The following is a 24,641-nucleotide window of genomic DNA, read 5'->3' on the forward strand; positions in this document are numbered from 1 at the left end:
TGGCCAGCATGGGGCTTGAACCCATGACCTTGGTGTTATTAGCACCATGCTCTGACCAACTGAGCTAGCTGGCCAAGTGCAAAAGACACCACAAGTGGCCTTTTTGGAAATGAGCAACAGGCAGCTGCAGGGCCACTGGACTGATGCCCTGCCCAGGGGCTGTGTCAGAATGTCTCCCACCTGCACAATTCATGTCCACTGCAGGGGTTTTACTTCCCAGCAAGGTTAGGAAATTTTGATGAGGAAGCAAAAGGAAGCTACAAGAGGGATCTCAGGTGTGTCAGGTCAGCACTGGGGACAGCTGGGTTGAGAGGTGAATTACCACGGGGGTGGGGGCAGAGCTGGGTGTGCCTGGGAGTGAGACGCTCCCTGTCACGCACTAGTGTGTGCAGGGACAGGGCTGGGGGGTGTCTCTGCAGAGGCAGGTCGAGGGCAGGAGCTGCTCCCACAGACAGGGCAGAACAGAGCTCCTGCCGAAAGGGAATTGTGTCTGTGTTACAAACGTGCTGGAGGAGCTGGCTGGCACAGGCAGCCCCCAGAACCACAAAGCTGTGAGGCACAGACTCTCTTCTGGCAGCCACAGCAGCACCTTCCCCACACCCATCACACCTGCCTTTTCCCGAGCTCCAGGCTGTGACTAGATTCTTTCCAACGCTCCTTTTCCATCAGCCTTTACCTTCCCCAGCAGGGAGAGACATTGCCCAGGGAGGACATACAACAGGGCACCACTGGGAGTTGATTCATGATCTCCTGTTTATGAGGCAGGTATGTTAGCCAGGTAAGCCACAATAGTCTCCTTGTTATGTTACTGCTTCCTGATAGGGAGGTAACTGTGTTAGTCTGTGTCTTAAACCAAAAAACAGCCCTGTAGCACTTTCAAGAAATGCATTTTCATAGGGCAAACCCATATGGTTGGACTGTCCACAACACCACCTTCCCATTCCCCAGCACAGACATTGTGCCGCAGGGCAGCTGGAGTTGCTGCCCAGCGGACATTGAGGACGGGAGGGGTTAAATTGCTTCCTTCACTTTTTGTCTCCTCTGCGGTGTACAGGTCAGAAACTACCAGTCTCCCCTCCTCTCTCCCCACCTGCCCCAGTGCCAGGATCCCACAGGACACTGAGGATGGGAGGAGTTTGGGTTTTCGTGTTTTTTATGTGCCTTTTGTGTTGCAGACCCTTGGGGTGCGTTTGCAGAGGGGGCTGCCAGGGGCAGGACATGAGCCCTGCAGGGCACTGGTGGGTGTGTCTGTGACATCACAAGGGCCTTTGGAAGAACCTCAGATGATTGGCTAAAGGAGGTGGGGAGGTGGTGACCTCACAGACAGTCCAGCACAATGGCCAGGTGGGACAGGCTGCAGGGCTGGGGCCATCTCAGAGACCCCCCAGGGCTTTGCCTCAGGGAGTCTCCTTCTTGAGAGCTCTGCCCTGGAGGCTGGGGAGAGAATTCATGGTGAGGAACGTGAGCGCAAGGAGGATCCTCTTTGGCCCATTCTCCTTTCCCACGACTAACTGCGCTGGACGGCAGCATCTGTGTGGGGAGGGTCAGAGTCCGATCCAGACGATTGGTTAAAGGAGGTTTACTCTCGGTAATATTACTCTGGTTGCTTTAAGTGTTTGGGAGAACTGCAGCATCAGTGAGTGGCAAGACCAAGATTTCCTAATACTGCATCTACACACAGGAAGCTAATTTCAGATGCAGCCAATGGACACACTATGGCTTTTTTCAAAATTGGTTTTACTCCTGTCTGCGCAGCCCCTGTTTCCACATTGTTGCCATTACTTGTACTTGTACAAGGAGGTTTACCCATTTCAAAATAAGCTGTCCCCTATTTATTTCTGAATTATTTCAAAGCAGCGGTTGCCTTGTGCAGAGGCTGGGATAGTTATTTTGAAATAACTTTGTTGTGCAGAAGCCCCTTATAAATCCAGGGCTGTGACAGACACAGCAGCAGCTGCTTAGAAGATAACAAGCCCTGCAGGTCAGGTTGTCACTCATCAGCACCCCAGTGAAGGGGCATTAGGAAGGATAATGGAGTGAAGGGAATAAAGGTCAGGGCTCCTCCCTGCAAAGCAGAGTGAAGCCTCCTGAGCAAGACTCTGGTCAGGTCTCCAGAAGCCACTCAACTTCCTTCATGTCTTTGGACATTGCTGCCTATAGCAGTCCAACAAAGGGTAACAGAGGAACACCCTGCATTTGTCTACTGGCTAGCAAGGGCTCGACCCCATGGTTTTATGAGCACCATGTGCTACCCACGTAAACTATCCAAGCTACAGAGAAAAAGCTCACAAGGGCCCTTTCGGAAAGGAGCAACAGGCAGCTGTAGGTACAGTGTGGTTCCTGGAGTGAGATTGCTGTCCCTCCCCCACTGCTCAGCATCCCACCCAGGCATCCCCACAACCCCTCCCCCACCACCCTGAACCCCAACCTGGAATCTCCCCCTCAGACTCTGTCTCCCATTCCCCACTGCCCTGAGCCCTGGCTCGGAATTCCCTCAGACCCTGCTGCCCCTCACCCGTTGTCCTAGGCCCCTGCCAGGTTTCCCCTCGGACCCTGCCTGTCCCCTCCCTCTCTTCCCCTGAGCACGACATTAACATGGCCCATGTTCCCTGGCAGAGGGGTAACAACATCAGCCCCTGCTGCAATGTGCTTCCTTTGGAGGGACCCCAGTCTGCTGCCTGCTCCTGAGCTCAGCTGCTCCCAGCTCACCCAGAGCACATGGCCTTGGAGCAGCAGCTGCCCTGGCTGCTCTCCTACCACAGACACAGAGCCCACAGGAGCAGACCCCACAGCTGTCACCCCAACTCCAGAACCTTCCGCACGTGCAGTGCTAAACCTGCCCACCAAAATGACCCACCTGCAACTTGTTCCTACCTGCTCCAGGGGTATCTCCCTTTTCAGTACATGGCTCACCTGTGCATCACCACTTTCTCTCACCTGAGGCAGCCCATGGCCCTGACTTCCTCTTTCAAATCCAGCCTGCACGTGAGAGCACTTCCTCTTCCCACCAGCTGGGAGACAAGATGATGATAGTGCTCTCTTGTGCCAGTGCACATCGCTCACCACAGACAGCCGCAAACCCCCTGTACATTGTGAGCTTCCGGCGGGTGGGCCGCAAAAGCAGCTCCCCTTGATTCCTTGGGCAGGAAGTTACAAGGAGAGCAGTTTTATGGGAGAATGTGGGTATTGATCCCACTACTTTGTGCAGGCTGAGCAAGCGCTCTACTATTTGAGCGAACACCCTCTAGAAAATGGGATGTTCTGCCCCAGTCACCTCATTGCTGACTCCATACGTCCCTGCAGCTCCCCGGCTCCTGTCCAAAGATGACCCTTGTTAGCCCAGTTCCTACCAGCTGGCTGGCTGAGCTCTTTAGACACAGCTGCTAATTATGCCATGGTGACGGTTTCAAGCTCTATGTGAGCCCTTGGGGCATATTGACTAAGTGGCCTGGCTACTGTGGATGGGGAGGTTCCAGCACACACACGGATCTGTGCAGTGCCAGCCTTGTGGGAGGGCTCTATGGGAATCCCTGCCTGCATCACAATGCCACTGCCTGGGGCTGCTGGTGCCTGGCAGCCTGGCTTTGCACTGCCTGGTGTCCTCTGACCGTGTCATCTCCCTTGGCTCAGAGTTTCACTGATCTTCATGGGCAGGTGATATACCTGCAACAGGGGTGGCTCTGTGAAATGCAGAGGTCTGTAGCATGTGGTGCTTTGGCAGGTGCTTCATTCCTGAGAGCAGCTGCAGAGGAGATCATGGACAGTCAGTGTCTGTGGGAGGAGGGGTTCACATTGGGGCTCTGGGGCATATTTTTATGCTTCTAATTACTGTCCACGTGTGTGATTTATTTCTAGAGCTGTTTTTGGAGTGCCCCATCTGGGTGTGTTTACTAGCCAGAGCTGTCAGAAAGCACCCGCCAGCACCAGCATTGTGATGCAGGCAGGGATTCCCATAGAGCCCTCCCACAAGGCTGGACCTGCACAACTCCCTGTGCGTGCTGGAACCTCCCCATCCACAGCAGCCAGGCCACTTAGTCAAGAGGCCCCAAAGTCTCACCTGGATCTTGAAACCGTCACTGTGACATTATCAGCAGCACTGTCGAAACCGCTCAGCCAGCTGGTTGGAACTGGTTTTACAAGTGTCATCTTAGGAAAGGAGTCTGGGGAACTGCAGGGACCTATGGACTCAACAATGAGGTGGCTGGGGCAGAACATTCACTTGCCCAGGGGGGAATTAGCTCAAATGGTAGAGCGCTTGCTTAGCATGTAAGAGGTAGTGGGATCGATACCCACATTCTCCATTGCTGGCCTTTTTTCCAAGGTAATAGGAGACCCCTCCCCACTTCCTTCTTCTTGGCTGCTCCCCAGGAAGCTCTCCATGCAGAGGGGCCATTTGGAGGTGCCTGTGCTCAGCTGTGTGCAAGGGCACAAAACAGCACTTGGACCATCTTCTCTCCCACCTGCTGTGGGGATTCTGAGCAGTGGGGGAGGTGTAACAAGCCAATTCCAGAGGCCCCAGGGACCCTGCAGCTGCCTCTTGCTCCTTTCTGAAAGGGCCCTTGTGAGCTGTCACTGTGCAGGCTGGCTCGCTCAGTTGGTGTGAGTATGATTCTCCTAACACCAAGAGTGGGGTCCCAGTAAAAGGGAGGGGCAGAGCTGACATGGTCTAATCTGTCCAGGTGGAAATGGCCCATGATCAGTAGTTTGTATCAAAAGAGGAAAAACCAAGTCAGATCACACAGGGGGATGTGGCCCATTGTCAGAGTCTAAGATGGAGCTGTTCACACCCAGGGCAGAGAAGCTGCTTTTTTTAGGAGCCAGCCACTCCCAGTCTCTGTTTAATCCTTGGTTGATGGAGTTAAATTTGCAAATAAACTGCAGCTCAGAGATTTCTCTCTTGCTTTGATTTTTAAAATGTCTTTGTTGTAGGACTGCAACTTTTAAATCTGTTACTGAGTGTCCAGGGAGATTGAAGTGCTCTCCCACACATTTGTTTAATTTACCCTTTCTCATTTCTGATTTATGTCCATTTACTTTTTTACATAGAGACCGTCCAGTTTGGCCAATGTAAATTGCCGTGGGGTATTGCTGGTGCATGATGGCATGTATTATATTAGTAGATGTGCATGTAAAGGAGCTCCTTATGGTGTGGTTGCTTTCAGGTCCTGTGAGGATATTCGTGGTGTAGATATGCGAGAAGAACTGGCAGCAAGGTTTGTTGCAGGGCTTGGTTCCCAGTTTGGAGTTACTGTGTTGTGATCTTTAGTTGGTGGTGAGGATTTGTTTCAGGTTGGCAAGCTGTCTGTAGGCGAGGACAGGCCTGCCTCTCCAGGGCTGTGAGAGTGAAGGATCATTGTCCAGGATGGTTTGCAGATCACGGATGATGTGTTGGAGAGGCCTTAGGTAGTGGCTCTTTGTGATGGCCAGTGGTGTTCTCTTGTTTTCCTTGCGAGACCTGTCTTGTAGCAGGTGGCTTCTGGGTACCCGTCTGGCTCTGTCAATCTGTTTCCTCACTTCCTTCGGTGGCTATTGTAGTTTGAGGAAAGCTTAGTAAAGGTCTTGTACATGTTTGTCTCTGATGGAACAGAGCAAATACGGTTGTACCTTCGTTCCTGGCTGTCTACAATGGATGATATAGTCTCCTCTGGATGGAATCTGGAGGTGTGTAGATAAGCAAAGAGGTCTGTGGGTTTTCAGTATAGGGTGGTATTTCTGTGACCATCCCTTATCTTCTGCACACTAGTGTGCAGGAAGTGGATCTCTTTTGTGGACTGGTGCAGACTAAGGTTGATGGTGGGGTGGAAACTGTTGAAATCCTGATGGAACTCTTCAAGAGCCTCCGTCCCAACCAATGAAGCACTTGCCCAGCTTTGATGGTGTTTGGATCTTATAAGGCACCGGAGGAAGCTCAACTTGTGCTGAGTGGGGTCACACAGACCAGGCAGTGCTGTGAATGACTGAGCCCAGCAGCACCAGCTGAATCTCCCTCCAGGCAGGAGGAAGTGTGGGGAAGGCTTTGGCAAGGAGAAGTCAAGTGCAGCTGGGGTTTGTGTGGCGGGGGTTGGTTGGTTTTGTTTTTGTCTAAAACAGTGACATGTGATGTTTGCTTTTCCTCCAAAGATGAGTTTTGCAAGGCGGAGTGTTGCTCAGGGAGCAAGAAGTCTTGAGTTGAACTCCCTGATGCTCCCGCCACAGAGTGTGTTTGCTGCTCTCCCTGACTTTGTGTTCCCTGCGTTTCTCTTACCAACATGTGCCAACAATGCTCAGATGCTTTGTATATTGGACAGACTTCTAAGTCCCTTAGACAAAGGGTTAATGGGCACAAAACAGACATCAAAACACTCCAGATCCACGAACTAGTTAGTCAACCTATTAATGTGGTGGACCGTTCTATTAATGACTTAAGAGTATGCATGTTCCTGAAAAAATTTTTCGCACCGCTATTTAAAAGGAAACAGCTGAGTTGTCGTTAATATTCAAATTCGGCACATTAACACATGGTTTGAACCGGGATGGGAATGTTCTGAGTCACTAAAAGGGCTCGTTTGCATACTTGGCTTAATCTAATTTTTGACCTCCCTGCCCCCCCCCACTCCTCTACTCTCTGATTTGCTCACCTTGAACATGTTTATCTGATTTGTCCTCCTTGACTGCTGTATTTGGTTCTGTTTGCCTTACATATCGAGTCTGTTCTGGTTTGGCTGTGGTCTGAAGAAGTGGGTCTGTCCCACGAAAGCTCACCTCAGGAATTATTCTGCAATTCCTTAAAGTGCTACTTGACTGACTTTTGTTTTGACAGAGTGGTTTGCGACCTGTTCCGAGTGGGAAGTTGGTTTCTTGCTTCAGGGCTCTGAAGAAAGCTTGGAAATGACCTTGGAAAGGTGAAGTTAGGTGCAGTACTTATCAGAGCACCGGCTGATGGTGGCTTGTTGGTCTAGGGGTGGGAGAGCTCCTGGGCTCAAGTCCTTTCTTCTGCCTTTCTCTGATATCTTACCCAGACATTTGGGGGACTGATGTCTCTTTGCATGTTTTCCCTGTGTTCATTTGCTCAGTACAATGAAGCAGCCTTTTGCTACTGGATGGCTCAGCTCAGGCATTAGTCTGTCAAGATGTGCTCCCAACATCTATGTCCCTCCTGGTCATTGGGACAGCACAACTTGGTGGCGGAAGCCGCAAATGTCCAGCTTCTGACTCTGCCTGTTTCTGGATAACTTGGCATTTCCCCCTTTCTGGGCTACAGTCCTTTAATTCACTGTCTCTCCCACAGTGACCCAGGCAGTCCTCTTTTTCCATGCCACCCCCTCAGTGGCTGTTGCAGGAATCCCTCCTTCTGGTTGTAGCTCAGCATGGACTCCACATCCAGCGCTTCTTGGCTTTTCCTTCTCAGGTTTCACTTCTCCTTCCCTGGACTGCTTCCTACAACTCCCCTTCATCTGGATGCGCTGTCTATGAACCCTCAGCCCTACAAGGGGCTGCCCTTTTCCAGCAGCCTCTGTCTTTTCAGCTTCCATCCTTGATTTATAGCCCCATCTGCTCCTGCTGACAATCTCTGCTCCCAGCCTCTTCCTGCAGGTGCAGCCTGGGCAGTGATTCAGCCTTGCTGGCCACCTTAATCCTTGCAAGCCTGTGTTGGGAGGATTGGTTTGGTGCATTCTGAGGACTGAAAGTTGTGGTCTCTTCATGTGGTGTTTTGCTCTCTGTGTTTGTTCTTGATCTAGGTTCTTTTTTGTGGCCTATCTGAGCAGCAGGGGACATGCCAGGCAGCTGTTCCAGGTAAGAAACCCCTCTTCCTCTTCACTCTGGCCTCTCTGGGAGCCCCAGGGTTTACTCATAAATGAGTCTTTGGGGCAGGAGTCACTGCATGGACTGCTCATTCTTTCATTCTCAAGGCAAGTTCCTGACCCTGGCTGAGGGTCTGGGGTTAACCTGGCTCGGTCATGTCATGCTTTGGGGCCTTGGGCCAGTGCATGGTGCTCTGCAGCTGGGATCTGTCAGGGCCTTTTCTCTGCTGTGTTGGTCCTTTCTTCAGCCACCATTTGTGTGTTCGATGGGAACAGAAACGTGAGCCTCGCAGGCTGGGAACTGATCTCAGCTGAGGGACAGATTTCCTCAGTGCTGGCACATTTGCAGAGGAAAATTTTAAGAGTTGAAGTTCATTGCAAACATGCAGGGCAAAAACTGAATGTTCTGGAGATAGAAATGAAAATATATTTTCCTGAAGAAAACCACCTGAAATGGAGCCCCTCTTTAGCTGCAGTCAAATGCTGCATCTCTGAGCTCTGCCCCTCTTTACCAGTGGAAAATGGTGATAGTTTTGTTTCTCTGGAGAGGCAACTCTACCTTTCTCAGAAGGAATGTGCCCATGACAATCTGGCTAGCCAAGGAGTGCAGGGTGCCAGTCAATGAAGAGTCACAGGTGCCCAGAAAAGATTCAAACGGCAGGTCTCAGGGTGAAGTGGACAGCATTTAGAGCTCTGAATCTTTCTATCTCAGTTCAAGTCAATGTGGGACCTCCTAGTAGCACAGCGGTTACCTGGAAATCTCTCTTTGTCCAGGGTCTTGGTTTTCTTATCCACAGGTGCACCTGAGTAAGGGCTTTTTCCTCCTGCTGGATAAATGAGTCCCACCAGAATGTCTCCTCCATTATCTCAGCTTTTTGGGAACCTCCCAGTACTTGGCCTGCATCCCCCACTGGTTCAAAGAGCTCCCCTTTCGTGAAGCCAAAGGGGTCTTGCTTCTATGTTCACCTGATTTCCTCTTAGGGAGGCCACTGTTGTGGCTGAAACCCTCCTGTCTTCTCCTCCCATTGAGCCAGCCACTGTTTTACTAGGGGGACGGGGACCCTCCACAGCTCCACCATCTTCCCCCACCAGTGACATGACAAACCTGCACTGGGCTTTGTTGGAAGGAAAACAGTTAAGCTAGTTGTGGACTTTGTTGTCACTCCACCAGTTCCTGCTGGTCTGTCCTGTCCCCTGGTTCAGCAACCCACCGGCCTGGCCGCTCTCTTCCTCATCCAGTAGCTTAGAGCTGAAAACTCAGAAAGCAGAGCCCTGGAAGGTTTCTAATCCCACCACCTCCAAGGGAAGGAAGGGAGTGTCGGGGGGGGGGAGACTCAGTCTCACTTCTTGAGGAAAGGTTGCAACCCAAAGACATTCACAAGATTTGTACTTACTGCTGATCAACCCACACCAGCAGGAGAATGAAGTCCCACCACCCTGAACGTCTCTGAACCACTTGTGTAGAACAGCCAGACACTCAGACACCTGAATGTCACTGAAGAGGATTTCCAGAGTTCCACAACAACCTCTGCAGAAGAGCTGGGGGCCATGATTGGCTGGGGCAGTGGTCTCCTGTGTTTCTCACTTCCCTGATTCCCAGAGCTTTGAGGCCAGCAGAACTGGGGAGGAAATGGAGATTAAAGAAAACTCCTGAAACTGCTGTGGAGGGCAGGTGCCACTTGGCAGGGTGATCCTACTGCCCTTCGTGTGGGAGGTGTGTGGTGCAGTGCGAGCTCCTGGGGGGCTGGCTTTGTGCTTTGGGTGGCTGGGTCCAGGCAAGCCCCAGCCTCACCTTTTCCAGACCCACTCGGAAGCCTGTCCCTTATGTAGAGGTAGTGACCATAAAGCCTTCCTCTGCCACATGGACTGGAGACCCAGGGTCTGGTGGGGTGTTTTTGGACAGCAAGAATTTTGTTGGTCAGGTCAACAGAGTGGGGACAGGACAAGAACCTTGTGATGAACATCATCTCCTGGGATGGGGAAAGGCTGGCCAGGCTGTGTCCAGGGCCCAAGTCCTTCTCAGTCAGGTGAAGGAAGTAGCCAAGCAAGAGGAGGGATGGAGATGGCCAAAGCCCGTTCCCAACAGGCTGGCCAGCCTCACCACATGTGTATGCTGGAATCTCCTCCCATCAGGGCTCTAGATTGCTCCCTGCCAGCAAAGTACACGGTGGCAGGGCCATCCTTACCCAAATGCTGACTGCACAGCTGCATAGGGCACCTCAGCATTTCCCAATTCATTTCATTCATTGCAATGGGAGCTGGGCACCTGAGTCCCCAGTCCCAGCCCTGTGTTCCTTCTGTGCTGTGTGGGCCATGCTGCCAGGGAACAGAGAGGGCCTGGGGATGCCAGACCTGATATACAGGCTCAGAGACTCAGCCTAGACAGTCCTGTGACTCCAGCAAATCCTCCAGGGGCTGCAGGGCATTGGGTAGCAGCAGTATCCCTTGTGCAGCAGCGTAGATTGGGGGCATATCAAACTCTGGTGCAGCAATGGGCTGGTGCAGTGGGGTAAAGCAGGTTCACCTCCCACTAGCAGCAGCTCCTGGGGGCGAGGGGAAAGTGGCTCCATGCACATCGTGACATTTTGAACACACAACCCACCTCTTCCTATTGGCTGTGGTTCCCCCTTCCTGGCCAATGGGAAACACAGGGGCGATTCCTGCATATGTGATTTCCCCCTTCCCTACCTCCCCCAGGGCCTGCAGGGGATGTGTCGGCCACTAAAGAGAAGAGTTGAGACTCCCAGGCCAAGAAGCAGGGCACAGAATATCCAAAGTCTTCAGTCTTATGAAATTCCCTAAGAGGGGCACAGCCCAGCCAGCTGCTGGGTCGCAGGCTCATCCACCTCATTAAAAATGATGAAATCTGTTACTGCTTCTCAGTTTTTCCTTTCTGCAGACTTATTTTCTTACATACACCCAAATGGGTTTTTTATATATATGAACATCACTGAAATTTCTGTCAGTTCTGATCACATGAGATGGTTTTAGGGGAGCTGCTAATTTCAGGGAAGAAAAGTGGGGACCAATGTAAGAAGTTTCCTTCTTTATATTTATCCAAATTCTAAAATATCTCCAAAGATGGAGATTTTGCCTTTACCCGAGGCAATTTATTCCAGTGCTTAACTGCCCTGACAGGAAATATCTCCTAATCTCCATCCTCCCTTGCTGCAGTTCAAGGGGAATTCAATTTAACTAAAATTAAAGGGAAGGAATTTTATGATTTGTAGCTGTATTCCCAATTCGATAGATTGATTGATTGATGTTTGGAATCTATCTATCCATCTATCTATTGGTCATTACTCTGGCCAGATCAGGGATTGTAGAACTCACTGCTCAAAGAATTAAATTTAAACTTGAGAGAGAAATAAAACTGTGAAATGTGCAGACCTGAGCACAGAGTTGTTCTGCACGTGAATTATGATACAAACCCACAAGTGTGAACTTTGGGTCCTTTCCCTTCCTGTCACTGCATTAATGTCCTCCAAACACCCCGGGGTGTGGGGCTTTCTCTAGCCCTGGGCGCCTTCCAGTGCAGACCAAGTGCCTGTCTGGTGTGCGCTTTGGTGCCACACTCCCGACTGCACCATACAGGAGGCCTGTGATCTGCAGGGGCGTCAGATGAGATGATCTCTGCAAAGAGCCTGTGGCACAGAGCAGCCTCTGGTGTTCCCATGTGCAGCCGGCTAGAGCCCCAGAATGTCCCTGAGAGAGTGGGGGTGACACAGGGGTAGCAGCTCAGCCATGCAAAGGGGCTGCCAGGGGCAGGACATGAGCCCTGCTGGCCAGGGGGAGGTGTGGGAGTGACATCACAAGGGCCTTTTACAGCATCTCAGCTGATTGGTTAAAAGAAGTTGGAAGGTGATGACATCATAGAGGGTCCCTGACACCAGCCATGTGGGACAGGCTGCAGGGCTGGGGCCATCTCAGACACCCCCGGGGCTTCCCCACAGGGAGTTTCCTTCCTCCGCTCTGCCCATGAGGCTGGAGAGGAATCAGGGTGAGGAAAATGAGCATGAGAAGGAGCCTCTTTGTCCCGTTCTCCTTCCCTCTTGACTAACTGCGCTGGACGACCGACGTTCACCTGGGGCAGGTCAGAGCCTGACCCAGCTGATGCTGGGCAAATTGAAGGCAGGGAAAACACTCGGTTAAGGTGCTGCCCTCCCCAGTGGAACTGAAGAGTGAATGAATCAGGGTCCTCCTTTCTCGTCCCATCGCCCATTGTTGTGAAGCACAACAGTCTGTGAGCCACGAATGCCCCTTTCTCTGGAGAGTCACTAACAGGCAATTTCCCACAGAAAACTCTCTGCAAATGTGTGTTCACTCTGTATGAAAAAGAAACGTGTTCTACTGACTGCACCGGCTCTGCGCTGAGATCAATGGTGTCAGCATTCATTTGTTGTGCAGAAATTGCCGTAGGTGTGTGAGGTGTTCGGGAGATGTAGCAGCACCAGTGAGAGGCTTGGCCAAGATTCACTCCAACAGTCTGTTTTCTTTGCATCTCACCTCCTGCAGCCCAGATAACAAAGACTGGAGTCCGGCCCTTGTGAGCACTTTGCCCCACACATTTGACTTTTGCCCAGCTGACAGGCACATTTGACTCTTTCTATTCTGTGATAGGCTGTATGGAGCATTTTATTTGTGGCCCGGCTAGCTCAGTTGGCAGAGTGTGAGACTCTTAATCTCAGGGTCATGGGTTCAAGCCCTATCCTGGGCGCTTCCATTCTTGCACTACTGTTCTCAGCCTACCAAACAGTTTTCACTGTTGTCCTGGCCTCTGGCGGGAAATGTGTGTTCTTGTCCTTGGCTCTAGTACAAACAAAGACAGTACAAGGAGGAGTTGTGTAGACATTCTGCAGCCCTCTACTTGGAAGTAGTGGGGTCTGCCATGGCAGGAATCAGCTCTTAATCCTGCAAGGACCTGGAAACCCTGAATCAGGAAGCTGAGACCATGCAGGCAGCAGCCATACCATGAGGCGCTCCTCCAGAGACCAGAAGTCAGCCAGCCCCCTGAGTGCCCCCAGGGCTCCCCCACCAGGCCATCCCATGGCTCTCAGGCCTCCAGCCATTGGAAGAGGAAGTGGGGCCTGTCCTGCACTGAGTCTGAGCTCTGTGACCTCTGGAGTGAGGAGGAGGTGCTCCACGTTATGGGAAGCAAACAATGGAATGCAGAAGTGTTCACCCAGCTGGCCAAGGGCCTGACCATTTGAGGTCACCCTTCCTGCCCACCTCACCATATCAGGAGTAAGGTCAAGGAGTTGCAGCAGGTTTATGCCCGGGTGCAGGACTCAGCCATCTGGTCTGGGGGTTGTCCCCAACACTTGCCCTTATTACCGGGAGCTCAAAGCCATCCTAGGCCCCAGGGACACCTACTCTCTCCTGGTCTTCCTTGAAACCATGGCCAAGGAGCCCCACCAGAAAGTGAAGCCTGAGTGAGGACCAGAGCCCAGCTCCAAACCCCCAGGGCCAGAGCAAGGACCATCCGGCCCAGCACCCAAGTGACCCAGCGAGGAGGTTGAGCTTTTGCTGGACGTCCCATCCCACAGCTCCAGCCGGACATCTGCCCAATGGTCATTCCCAGACCATGGCGATGGACTGTCAGGCACGTACCCCACAGGGCACACACTCCCAGGGCATGACCCTAGCATGCCAGGGCCCGAGCACACCGCAGCCCATGGATAAGGCTACGGCCACCAGCACCCTCACCCTCGGAAAGCCCCATGTGCCCCCTGTCTCCCCCCATGTAAATAGTTAGTGTATATAGTTATCCCCCCATTGTACATAGTTAGTTCTGATGGTGTTTGTTATGTTCCATGCTCAGAGGCGAGAATTTAGGTTGTTTAACGAGGAATCATTTTCATTTTTCACAACCCCTGCATGTTCTATGTGTGGGGGGCAGGGAGCGGGTGGTGGGAGTAATGTGTGGGTGTTGGGGGCAGTGAGTGAGTGGTGGGGGGGTGGTATGCTGGTGGTGGTGGGAGTGTGCAGGGGAGGCCTGGATGGTGCTCACTTGATCCCCCAATCAAAGTACTCCCATAGGGCCTCCCAGAAATGGACCCATTCTTTGGGGGCGTGAAGGCTACGGGCAGCAGCCCAGCTCACCTGTCCTCCTTGGGGCACCCGGAGGTGCAGCTGCTGGTACTGACACATCCATGGAAAGGCTCTAATGCCACAGAGCACCTCAGCACAGCTTAAGAAAAAGGGAGGACCATGACTACATGTGGCCAGATGACTCCCATAAAGAGCCTCCCCCGCTCCCCCCGCCCCGGCCTGGCTTCTCACCTCCACCAAACCCACCCCCAAAGCAGCAGGCATGCTGAGGCCAGCATCACACGGTGGTACAAAATTGGGCAATCCCCAAGTGGGGCCTCTTAACTGTGGGGCTCCTTTTAGCTGTGGGACAGGAGCTGTGGCCCAAAGACGCATTCCCCAGCTGCTGAGAAGCACAGAAGAACTCAAGTCTTGCCCAGGGTGGCACAGTCGAATGGAGACCTGCCTCAGGGCCTCTAGCTGGTGCTGTGGAAGAATCTATTGCAGTTGGGGCAGAGAAACATTCATTCCCCTCTGGCAAGTGTCTGCTCTTTTCCCAGCTATGCACTGCCCAGCCCAGGAGCTGGGAGAGACCAGAGCCCCTGATTCAGCCTTGGGAACAGGACTTTCCTTCGAGACAGCTGCCCATGTCACTGGGTGCAGCTCAGCCAGGGGTGCCCCCACCTTGCCACGCTGTCTGGCTAGGGCACTGAACCCCTGCACCCTGGCTGCAGGGGACTGAGGTGAGTGTAGCACTGTTGGTCTGACACTGGAGATGGGCTGGGCCCTGTCAGGCAAATGAAATCATCCCACCCCACCACCTGTGGCAGCCAGACCTCAGCTCAGCCTCACAGAGTTGAACTGTGCTTGGAGTCTGCCCAGCACAGGCGCTGGGTGGCAGCCGGCTCAGCCGTGCTAGAAGTAGCATCACACAGTAGGACTGGAACTCAACAAAGCTCAGCAGGATGGTGCCTATAAAGGCTCAGTGAGGATGGGATTCAAACCCTGCAGAGCACAATGGATTAGCCGTCCATCCCCTTCACCACTCGGCACCTCACCCAACACGCCTGGAACTTTTTCATATGTCCCAACTTCAGCCCTGCCAGGAAGTCTGGCCGGGGACACAGCATGTGCAGGTTTGGCCCAACAGGGCTACGCTCACTCCTGTCCCCTGCAGTGCTGCTTCCTGGGGCGAGCAGGGCCCTGTCGTGCCCTGGCCTGGGAGCAGCACAGCCCGGCCATGAGCATTCTCTACTCTGGGGCTGGGCCCTGCCCCAGCTCTGTGCATGTGTCCCTGCTGGGTGGGTACAGAGCAGGGCCATGGGCAGGGTCTGCAGCCTTTGTGTCTCCTCCTGACATGCTCTGCTCCTTTCCAGCTGCTCTGTTAGCACAGCAGCTCCGGCTTGATTGGCCCCTTCTCTGCCAGGCCTGTCTGTGAGGTAGGGGGCTGATGGGAGGCAGGTTCAGGAGCAGGCTGTGGCTGGGAGGGAACACGTGGGATAGGGCAGGGGCACTTGCCTGGCACAGCTTCGGTTGGAGGAGGGGCAAAGATAGCTCTGTGGTTCCCAGCCAGTGAAATCAGTGAGGGAAAACCCTTCAACTACATGCCAGGAGAGAGCTTCTGTGCACGAGCAGCAATGCATCTGCTGGGCTCCCCTCCTGGACAACAGGGTCTGGTTCAACTTCTTCTGTCACATGGGTGTTGGGCTTGTCAGAGAGAGAGGCTACAGCAGAAAGAGATGAGCCCTCAGGGGCATAAGAGAAAGTGAGACAAACAGAGATGCTCGTGCTTCTGCCTGGCTTTGACTCAGGGACCTTTTGCGTGTTAGGCAAACATGATAACCACTACACTACAGAAGCTCAACTTGCCCAGTAGGTGTATCTTGCCCTCCCCTAAATTGCATCCTCAAGCCACTGCTTCCCCTCCATATGTGGATGGGGGACCTAAGAGAAATTGAGGGGAGTCCTTTACTGGCTCAGCTGCTGGAGGAGAGGGAAGCAGCTGCACTCACAACTGGGACTTTCAATAGCATCTCTTCCAGAATTGAGGTCCCAAGTGGTTATGCAAATGAGACATGCAATATTTAAGTCTGCACCTCATTTGCATTTCTTATTGGCCACATTTCCATACCACTTCCAAAAGGGCTGGGCAGTGGAGCCACAGCCTCCCTGTGTAGATGCTCCACAGGACTTTTTGAAAGAGCTGCGGCTTTTTTGAAAAAAACTCTCCAGTGCAGACATAGCTGTGGGGAAAAAGTAGAAGAGCAGAGCCAGGCTCCAGCCTGAACATTTGCAACAGCTTATAACAAAGAAATGTGTGTGTGCATAACTGAAGACTAGAATTTCTTTAACAACTACAGAACATACAAATGTTTAATAAGTCTTATTTGCATGGCCATTTCGAAGTTTGGGGCACGTGTAGACACGGCCCAAGAGGGGAGTTGCCAGGTGGTCTAATCCAAGTGCCTGGGCTCTTTGCAGGGGTAACTGGGTGGGGTGCGGTGGCCTGGGATGTGCAGGGGTTTAGAGGAGATGTTCTGGGGCTGCCTTGTAGTTTTAAATGCTACCAGTGTGACTCAAACCTTCGTGCTCTTCTGCTCTTATAAACTATTCCGTCTGGGGAAAACACCGAGTGGGACAAGTCCCTAAGCTGAAACCATGATGGTATCTCCAGGGGAATGGGAAGGAAACTCTTTCTCCTTTAGGAACACAGATGAAAGACTGACCCAGCCCACTCTTTCAGAAGGGCTACGTCTACACTGAGAGAAATCTTTGAAATAGCCTGGCAAATGGCCATTCAGAAGAATACGAATGAGGCACTGAAATGCATATTCAGCGCCTCATTTGCATGCCTCCAGATGCAGCGCTTTGAAATTTCCTCGTTTCGCTCCTGCGTGGCTCGTCCAGACAGGGATCCTTTTTGAAAGGACCCCACCAACTTTGAAATCCCATTATACCATAGGAAAAAATGCTGGAAGTGAATCAGCAGTCCAAGTGATTTCCAAAGACCTGCTGCTATTATGAACCAGGGCACATGCTCCTTGGGGCACCCAACCACGTTGCCCCATCTGAATTCTGACAGGTCTGGGGGCCTTGTTCTGGAGTCTGGCCCTTCTCACCTTTAAACCTGTTAAATATTGTTCCATTATTTCAGCAGCAGCATGGCGGAGCTGCAGGAGTCGGTGCCTGTATTGGTGGCATTTAAATGCCTGGGGGGCATATAATAACCACAAGTAAGATGATCAGCATTCATTCCAGTGCACCACACAGGCTCTGCCTGCCAGCACCTCCTTGTCAACAGTGACTTGACTTAAACCCTTGTCCTCCGAGGGGTGCATACATGCAGCAGTCCCATTCCAGAGACCACAACAGCCCAGCAGTTGCCTTTGGTTTTGTCCAGAAGGATCCCTTGTTTGCTACTGTCCTGTTGGCTGGTTAGCACACTTGGTTTGCAGGTGGTTCTAACACTACTCAAGCCATGTGTTCAAGGGCCCAGTGTACTGCCAGACAACACTTGGGTGTGTGTGGTTTCACCTTTGCCTTTCTTCCCCCAAATCACCTGAATTTGGGGTTTTTGGTCTGGGGTGGAATAGCAGCTGACAAGTCTGTGGGTTTGCTGGTGGGAGATCTGGCTGGCCAGTGGGGGTGGAAGAGTGGTTGTTGGGATTTCCCTTAGAAAGGAGGAAATCCCAGCCTGGGGTTGTAAGTAGCCTGGGTTTTGAGCAAAGGTAGCCTGGGCTGGTTTCTCTACATGTGCCCATGGCTCCTGTCCTATTACACACCATCCCTGCTTTCTCTGACACTGTTGAATGCTCCTGAGAAGAACGTTGTCAGCCTGTGCATGGTGTCTAGGTGGCAGCATCCTGCTCCTTTCTTCTCTTTGTCTTCCTCAGCAAGGGGAGGAAAACGAAGAGCCCACTTGCACCGGACATGAAGTAAACAACTGAGGAGAACTTGCTGAAGACTCCCTATTGACTCACTGAGTGCGGGAGCCAAATGGTGGGAGGGACCTGATGACCTCACATCTGCAGGGCAGGTTAACTACATGTCCCTGAGCTCAGCCCATGCTGGAGGCAGCTGGGCAGCTTAAGCAGAACACAGTGTCAGATGGGAGTAGATACGTGTTATTGGGGAAGGGATCCTGAGCGCTGCATCCCAGCCATGTGCTTTGTCCATGGTCCTGACTTCCTCACAAATCCAGCCTCCAGGTCAGAGCTGTTCCCGTTCCATCCAGGGGGAGGGGAGATGTTCAAGGTGCTCTCTTGTGCCATTGCACCTGGCTGAGCACAGAGATCCCCAAATCCCCTCAATGCTGGGAGGCAGGTTGCTGTTTGAATTCTGTATTGCCAATGACATTGTCTCATTATTGTCCAGTATCCATGATAACAAAACACTCAAGATCTCAGAGCTGTGATGACTGAGTGGTTAAGGTGTTGGACTTGAAATCCAATAGGGTTTCTCTGCGCAGGTTCAAATCCTGCTCACAGCGGAGTCTGTGTTTTACCCCCACCCAGGGCAAGACACACTGGTGTGGCACATGCAAGAGGTTGGGTCCCTAACCCTGTTTCACAACGCCTGGCTGTTTCCGGGGAGAAATGCAGCAGTTGTGATGTGGTCAGTGCTCCAGACAGAAGCTGGCTGCTGCTACCTGCTGGGAACAAAGCTCCGGGGAAGTAGGCGTCCCTCCCATGCCCCACTCTGCTCTGCTTCTGCAATGCTGTCCTGCTCTGCTCTGTCTCTGCCCGCACCCGTCTGCTTCATCCCCCAGTGTCTGCTGGTGTCTGCCTCCACCAGTCCCTGCCCCACCTTCTCCCCCGGGGCCACCTCCTGCTCCGCTCAGACAGGAAATAGTGGCAAGTGCCTGGCCCATGGCCCGAGTAGCTCCACTGACATCGTAGGGCTGGGGGGAGCCTGAAGTGGGGCAGAGGAACCTCTAGGGGAGAGCCTGACAGCAGTGAGTGGCAGGTGCAAAGTGGACAGAGGGGGTTGTGGGGTGAACAGGGTAAAAGCTGGGATGTGGTTGGCTCAACTGTCTTCAGTGGTGTATTCTGGTGACAATCTTCTCTTGCGATGGGAATCTAAACTGCTGGATGGGGAGGGGTGTGGGCCAGGCCAGTGAGTAACTGAGGCAGGGGCAGGCCAGGCCCAGTGAAAAACATTGGGGTAACAAGGAGGTTCACAGCTGACTACATTTTTCAGTCCCACGTAGTGCAGAGCCAGGGCTGGGGGAACTGCAAGTGGGGGAACGTAGCACAGATTTGGAGGACCCCCTCCCCTTTATTGAAACAGCCTGTCCACTCCCATACCAGGTCAGACAGGCCTTTCCGGGTCTGGCTCGGTGGGATGTGAGGGCAGGAAGGTTTGAGCCACAGCAGTGGCCTCCCTCAGGGCAGCTGAGGTGAACACAACAGCAAGGCCCCTTTGGGTTTGGTCCATGGGGAGGGCTTTGGACCAGTGGGGGATACAGGCTGGTTTCTGGGAGGTTCCTCTAACGCCCAGACTCTGTCCCCACCACTTACTGATGGGAGCCCAGAGAGTCTCTGCTCATTGCAAAACGGCATAAGAAGCAGAACATCTGCCTCGTGGAAAGGAGGGCTCAGGCGCCGCTTTTCTGTGTGGCCAGTTGGATGCAGTGTTGGACTTCGGATGAGACCATAGATAGTTCAAGTTCCGATATGGTCCTACTCGCTCTGTGCAGCCTTTGCCCACAGACTGCAACCTTCTCCTTGGCTGCTCTGAGAAAGGGTCTGGCTCCAACTGGACTCTGGGAAGCAGTCGCTGGTTAGGGATGAGCCCTGGCTGCTCCCACTGAGCCATGACCTTTCTGGACTTGCCAAAGAAGAGGTGGGGGGCAGATCAGGCTTGTGTGTGGAGCAGTTTCCCTCTTCCAAATGGCGCCTGTCCTTGTGCTGGAGGGAGCTGATTTAATTGCCCCTTTCCAGCTCTGGGGGTTTCTCTGCTTCTCACTAGAAGGGGAGAAACCTCTTGAGGCCACATCTCCTGCCCCACTGCCAAACTGAGTCCCATAAGCGGGAGCGGTGACAGAGCTGCTGAGGAGCTGCTCTGCTTCCTGCCGTCTCCTGACACTGGGAGCGGACTGTCCGCAGCTGGCCCCATGCTGGTTGAGGGGAGGCTTTCAGTCACTGTGTGGCCTGCCAGAGTCAAGGGAACAGCCTGGCTGGGGGTATCTTTGCCAATCTGGCCTCAGGCTGATCTCTGAGAGGCCTTTGGTCAGTGTTGAGTCTTCCAGGGGGTGGGGAGCAGCCTGGCTGGGGGTGTCTGTGGCTGTCTGTGGGCCAGGTATGATGGTGAATCCTTTAACAGTGTGTGACACACGTGATTTTGGGAGAAAGATTGTGCACATGCTGGGGGAGGAGCAGAGCAGTCCCAGAAGGAGGCAGCTTGTAAGCCACGACCTTTAGACAGGCTTTCAACTGGGTAGAGCAGGAAAGGGGTAACAAGCCTGCATTGCGGTGGGGAAGGGGAAACTGAGGCACTGCACCTCATGACCTTGGTGGCTAAATGCCAAGCAATATATCCATTCCCAGACACTGCTACCTGCATTCCGGGGGCTCTTGTTCCCACAGGGGAGTGCACCAGACAGAATGAATCAGTTTCCCAAATATGGCCAGAAAAATCAGATGACTAATCTGAGAGGTGTCAAGCAAAAGGAGTAGCATTGTCCCCTCAGTGGTGTAACATGGAAGAGTCCGCACCTCCCTCGGCCCCACTCAATTCCAGGGCCGGGAGGAAACATTTTCTGCAAAACTATCCAGAATTATAGCTTCTGCTCTGCATCCTTCCAGTGGTCTGGCCATTGTGGGAGGGCAGCAGCCCACGAGGTTCACCAGCTGCAGCACTCACACCATCCTCTTTCAGCCACCAGATGACAAAGGCCACATCCGTGTTCCCTCGGACATTGCCCATCCTCGGGCTGGTGGAATTTCCTTTGAGGTGGGATGAATTTTTTAGGGGCAACACCAATGCTGGGGTCATGTGCAGATTTGCATCATGGGTACAGATTAACATCCTTACCTATAAATACATGTTTGGAACAGATCAAAGGTACGGAAGACAAACACATCTAACCGGGGGATAACTCACAAGGTGCAATGCTTCTAACAGTTATTTCATGTGATGTCATATTAAAAAGAATATTAATGCCCCATTTTGGTACCTCTATATGATCATCCTTTCTTACAGCTCCAGCTGTTAAACACACCCAGATGGAGCACTCTGAAAATGGCTCTATAAATAAATCACAGACATGGCCATTCAGTGAAACATAAAAATCCATCCCAGAGCCCCAATGGAAACACCTCCTCCCACAGACCACTAACTCTCCACAATCTCCACCGCAGCTGCTCTCAGAAATGAAGTATCTGCCAAAGCACCGCATGCTACAGACCTCTGCAGTTCACAGAGCCACCCGTTACATGGATATCACCTGCCCACGGAGCTCAATGAAGCTGAGTCCAGGGAGTTGACGCAGCCAGTAGAACCTGTTCAAAGGACATCAGGCACTGCAAAGCCACAGGAACCTCCCTGTCCAGAGCAGTCAGGCCACTTAGTCAAGATGCCCCAAGGGCTCACCTTGAGCTGGAAACCGTCATTTTGGCGTTATTAGCAGCATTGTCTGAACAGCTCAGCCAGCCAGCTGGTAGGAACGGGTCTTACAAGTGTTAGGAAAGGAGCCGGGGAGCTGCAGGGACATATGGACTCAACAGTGAGGCGGCTGGGGCAGGGCTTTATCTCATACCCTGGGGAATTAGCTCAAAAGGTAGAGCTAATTGTATTGCTTTGCATGCAACAGGCAGTGGGATCGACGCCTACGTTCTCCAATAAGAATTCCATTCTCCAGCCTTTTCTTCCAACGCAAAGTGAGACCAGAGCCCCTTCCTCTTACAGCTGGGTCCCCCCCACCAAACCTCTCAATGTGGAGGCAGGATTTGGGGCCGTCTGCGCTTAGCTGTGTGCAAGGGTACAAGAGAGCTCTTTGAACATCTCCTCTCCCACCTGCTGGGAACCCACACACGTTTGCTCTGGAGGCAATATTTGAAAGAGGAAGTCAGGACCATGGACTACCTCAGGCGAGAGAAAGTGGTGATGCACAGGTGAGCCGTGTACCTAATATGGTAATACACTTGGAGCGGGTAGGAGTGAGTTGCACGTGGGTCACTTTGGTGGGCAGGTTTAGTGCTGCATTCGCAGAAGGTTCTGGAGTTGGGGTGACAGCTGTGGGGTCTGCTCCTGCGGGCTCTGTGTCTGTGGGTAGGAGAGCAGGCAGGAGAGCAGCTGCTCCAAGGCCATGTGCTGTGGGTGAGCTGGGAGCAGCTGAGCTCAAGAGCAGGCAGCAGACTGGGCTCCCTCCGCTGGAAGCACGTTGCAGCAGGTGGTGATGGTGTTACCCTCTGTCAGGGAACATGGGCCGTGTTAATATTGTGCTTAGGGTAGCAGAGAGAGGGGACAGGCAGGGTTTGAGGGGACACCCGGCGGGGGCCTAGCGCAACGGGTGAGGGGCAGCAGGGTCTGAAGTAATTCCTAGCCAGGGCTCAGGGCTGGGGGGAATGGGAGACAGAGCCTGAGGGTGGGTGGATGCCAGGTCATGCATTAATCAGCTAAGCCACAGAGCCCATCGCCATTGCTAAAACCCAGGCACTACTGGGAATGGGACCCAGGCTCCTCTGCTTCTAAGACATGCGCTTCAACCAGCTAATCCACAGACCCTCAAGGACCGGTGGCTCAGTGCTCACTGGTGGCCAATGACTCCCATACAATTTCCTTCATTCTTTCCCTGTCCAGGGTGGAACAGCTTAGTTTCTGTAGACAAACTCCACACCCATCTAGTGCACCATCTCCCCATTCTCTGTGGGCTCTGCCTTTCCTGTTTGAACCATTCATAATGTTAAATACCAGGGTCTTGATTTTTTTTTCCTCCTGCATTCTGCAGATAGACTCAAATTCCTGTAACTTCCATTGCATAACCTTCTGCAGTAGGTTTTCTTTCAGTTGCTTCTTTCTGTAGAATTCCTCATAGGTGATCTTCAGCATCTCTCCCATTATCAGGATCTTTTTATAACAGCTCCTCTCAAATGCCAATATCCTTCTCTTTGAATCTTTCCTTATCACTCATGTCTCACAACCGCACATCATGCTGCTGAATACACACGTGTTCGAGACACTCAGCTTTGCTCCTAAGATAATTGTGTTGTTTCTTCACTTCTCATCCATTGCCTTCAGACACGCACTTGCTTTCACAATTCAAGTCGCTATTTCCTTCTTACAGCCCAGAGCATATGTTATGTTGCTTCTCACATATGTGATCTTCTCTACTTCGATCCCATCTACACTGATCACCCTTCTAATTTTCTAATCTACATATATCATTGTTTTTGTATAACAATGTTCATAATCCCTCTTTACCACTTCCCTTCCTCATTTAGCACCTGCACCATTCTTGTTTCCTTCTTTTCATCATCTTCAATGAGAACTATATTATCCACAAACCTCAGCTTGTAGATTATCATCCCGAGCAGCTACTCCGTCTACTTTTTCCTCCATCTTGTCAAGATGCATGATGAAGATACTACTTATAACCAAATGCCCATCCCTCCACACATTCTTACCACTGCCTGAGCATTGTTGTTGATACCTGTCAACAACCGATCAGTCTGCTATCCCCTCCCTGTGACTCCAACAGCGCCCAAGTCACTTTCTGATCTATCCTGTCAAATGCCTTTTGAAAATCAACAAAGCTACTGCAGATGCTGGAGTACCTCTCCAGGCGCGAGCCTGGGCAATTTTGTGGGACCCTGGGCTGCCCAGACTCCAGTGTCCCCCTCTCGACTTCACTGACATCATCCAAAGGAGAGGATAACCTCTACGTCTGGTACCAGCTCAGCTGCAGAGACTGCCAGGTCAATGCCAGAAGTTGGCACAGAACTGCCTAAGGACTCCCCTCCGGACTTTCTGTCTGGGTTTACTCCCTCAGCCTTGCGCCTTACCAGGATAACCCAGAAGGCAGTGGGGCGGGTTGCACAGAAGCTATCCACAACCTTGAGCTGACAGAACTTGGCTCACACCAAGCATGATAGCTTAAAAAGCCAAGACACTTCCCATTTCACCAAGGAGCAGGTCATCTCCTCTCTCCGCTTCCAACAGAGAAATTGAAAGGAAGGAAGGAAGGAATTAACCTGTGTTGACTGGGAATTGAACCCAGACCAACTGCTTGGAAGGCAGCCATGCTCACCACTACACCACCAACACTTCCTTGATGGGCCTGTGCTAAAATCAGGCATATGAATGCCAGAGCATGTGTCTTCAACCCCATGTTTTGTTTTCATATATTGATATTGTAGAAGCTCTATTCTCTATCATTCACAGGGCACCAGGGGGGCTAGATAATCAAATGTGCCAGATAGAAGACTTACCTACCCTGAATGCAAACCCAGCCACACCTCACAGATCAGCTCCGGCTCATGTCCTTCAGTACATTTTCTCTGACTTTTACTGAACAGTCTCCAAGCATATAGAAGAACACTGTCCCACACACAAAGGAAATCTGCCTCCCTGAGTGATGGTCGCTATGTGAGTGGGAGAAGGTAGGTCAGTGGGGAAGATGTGGTGTGCACCTGAGGAGAGAAAGTTTAATCAACACCCATTTGAAAAACTACTCTGGGCTGGGACAGAAAAAGAAGCCTGGGAAAGAAGAGTTTGTCTAACAGGGATCTGAAGATTAGCGATTCAAGCAAGAGTGAAATATGGATGTCAGCCAGTGATAGAGTGTTTGATTTCAGGTAAAGTGATCTTCTTTCTAATCCATGCTCCCCT

The 24,641-nt window shown here is 52.2% G+C and overlaps 6 non-coding genes across 6 annotated transcripts; 3 read left to right on the forward strand and 3 right to left on the reverse strand.

The window, feature by feature from the left end:
* On the reverse strand, positions 1–74 carry TRNAI-AAU (transfer RNA isoleucine (anticodon AAU)). Its single transcript has one exon. It is a non-coding gene; the product is annotated as a tRNA-Ile (tRNA).
* Positions 75–4,228: 4,154 nt separating this feature from the next.
* TRNAA-AGC (transfer RNA alanine (anticodon AGC)) lies at positions 4,229–4,301 on the forward strand. The gene has a single exon. It is a non-coding gene; the product is annotated as a tRNA-Ala (tRNA).
* An 8,124-nt stretch (positions 4,302–12,425) lies between these two features.
* Positions 12,426–12,498, forward strand: TRNAK-CUU (transfer RNA lysine (anticodon CUU)). The gene has a single exon. It is a non-coding gene; the product is annotated as a tRNA-Lys (tRNA).
* A 3,100-nt stretch (positions 12,499–15,598) lies between these two features.
* Positions 15,599–15,671, reverse strand: TRNAV-AAC (transfer RNA valine (anticodon AAC)). Its single transcript has one exon. It is a non-coding gene; the product is annotated as a tRNA-Val (tRNA).
* A 2,547-nt stretch (positions 15,672–18,218) lies between these two features.
* TRNAS-UGA (transfer RNA serine (anticodon UGA)) lies at positions 18,219–18,300 on the forward strand. Its single transcript has one exon. It is a non-coding gene; the product is annotated as a tRNA-Ser (tRNA).
* A 5,705-nt stretch (positions 18,301–24,005) lies between these two features.
* On the reverse strand, positions 24,006–24,077 carry TRNAG-UCC (transfer RNA glycine (anticodon UCC)). The gene has a single exon. It is a non-coding gene; the product is annotated as a tRNA-Gly (tRNA).
* Positions 24,078–24,641: the final 564 nt, after the last annotated feature.

The sequence above is a fragment of the Carettochelys insculpta genome, unplaced genomic scaffold (genome assembly GCF_033958435.1).
Source record: "Carettochelys insculpta isolate YL-2023 unplaced genomic scaffold, ASM3395843v1 scaffold_0035, whole genome shotgun sequence".
NCBI lineage: Eukaryota > Metazoa > Chordata > Testudines > Carettochelyidae > Carettochelys > Carettochelys insculpta.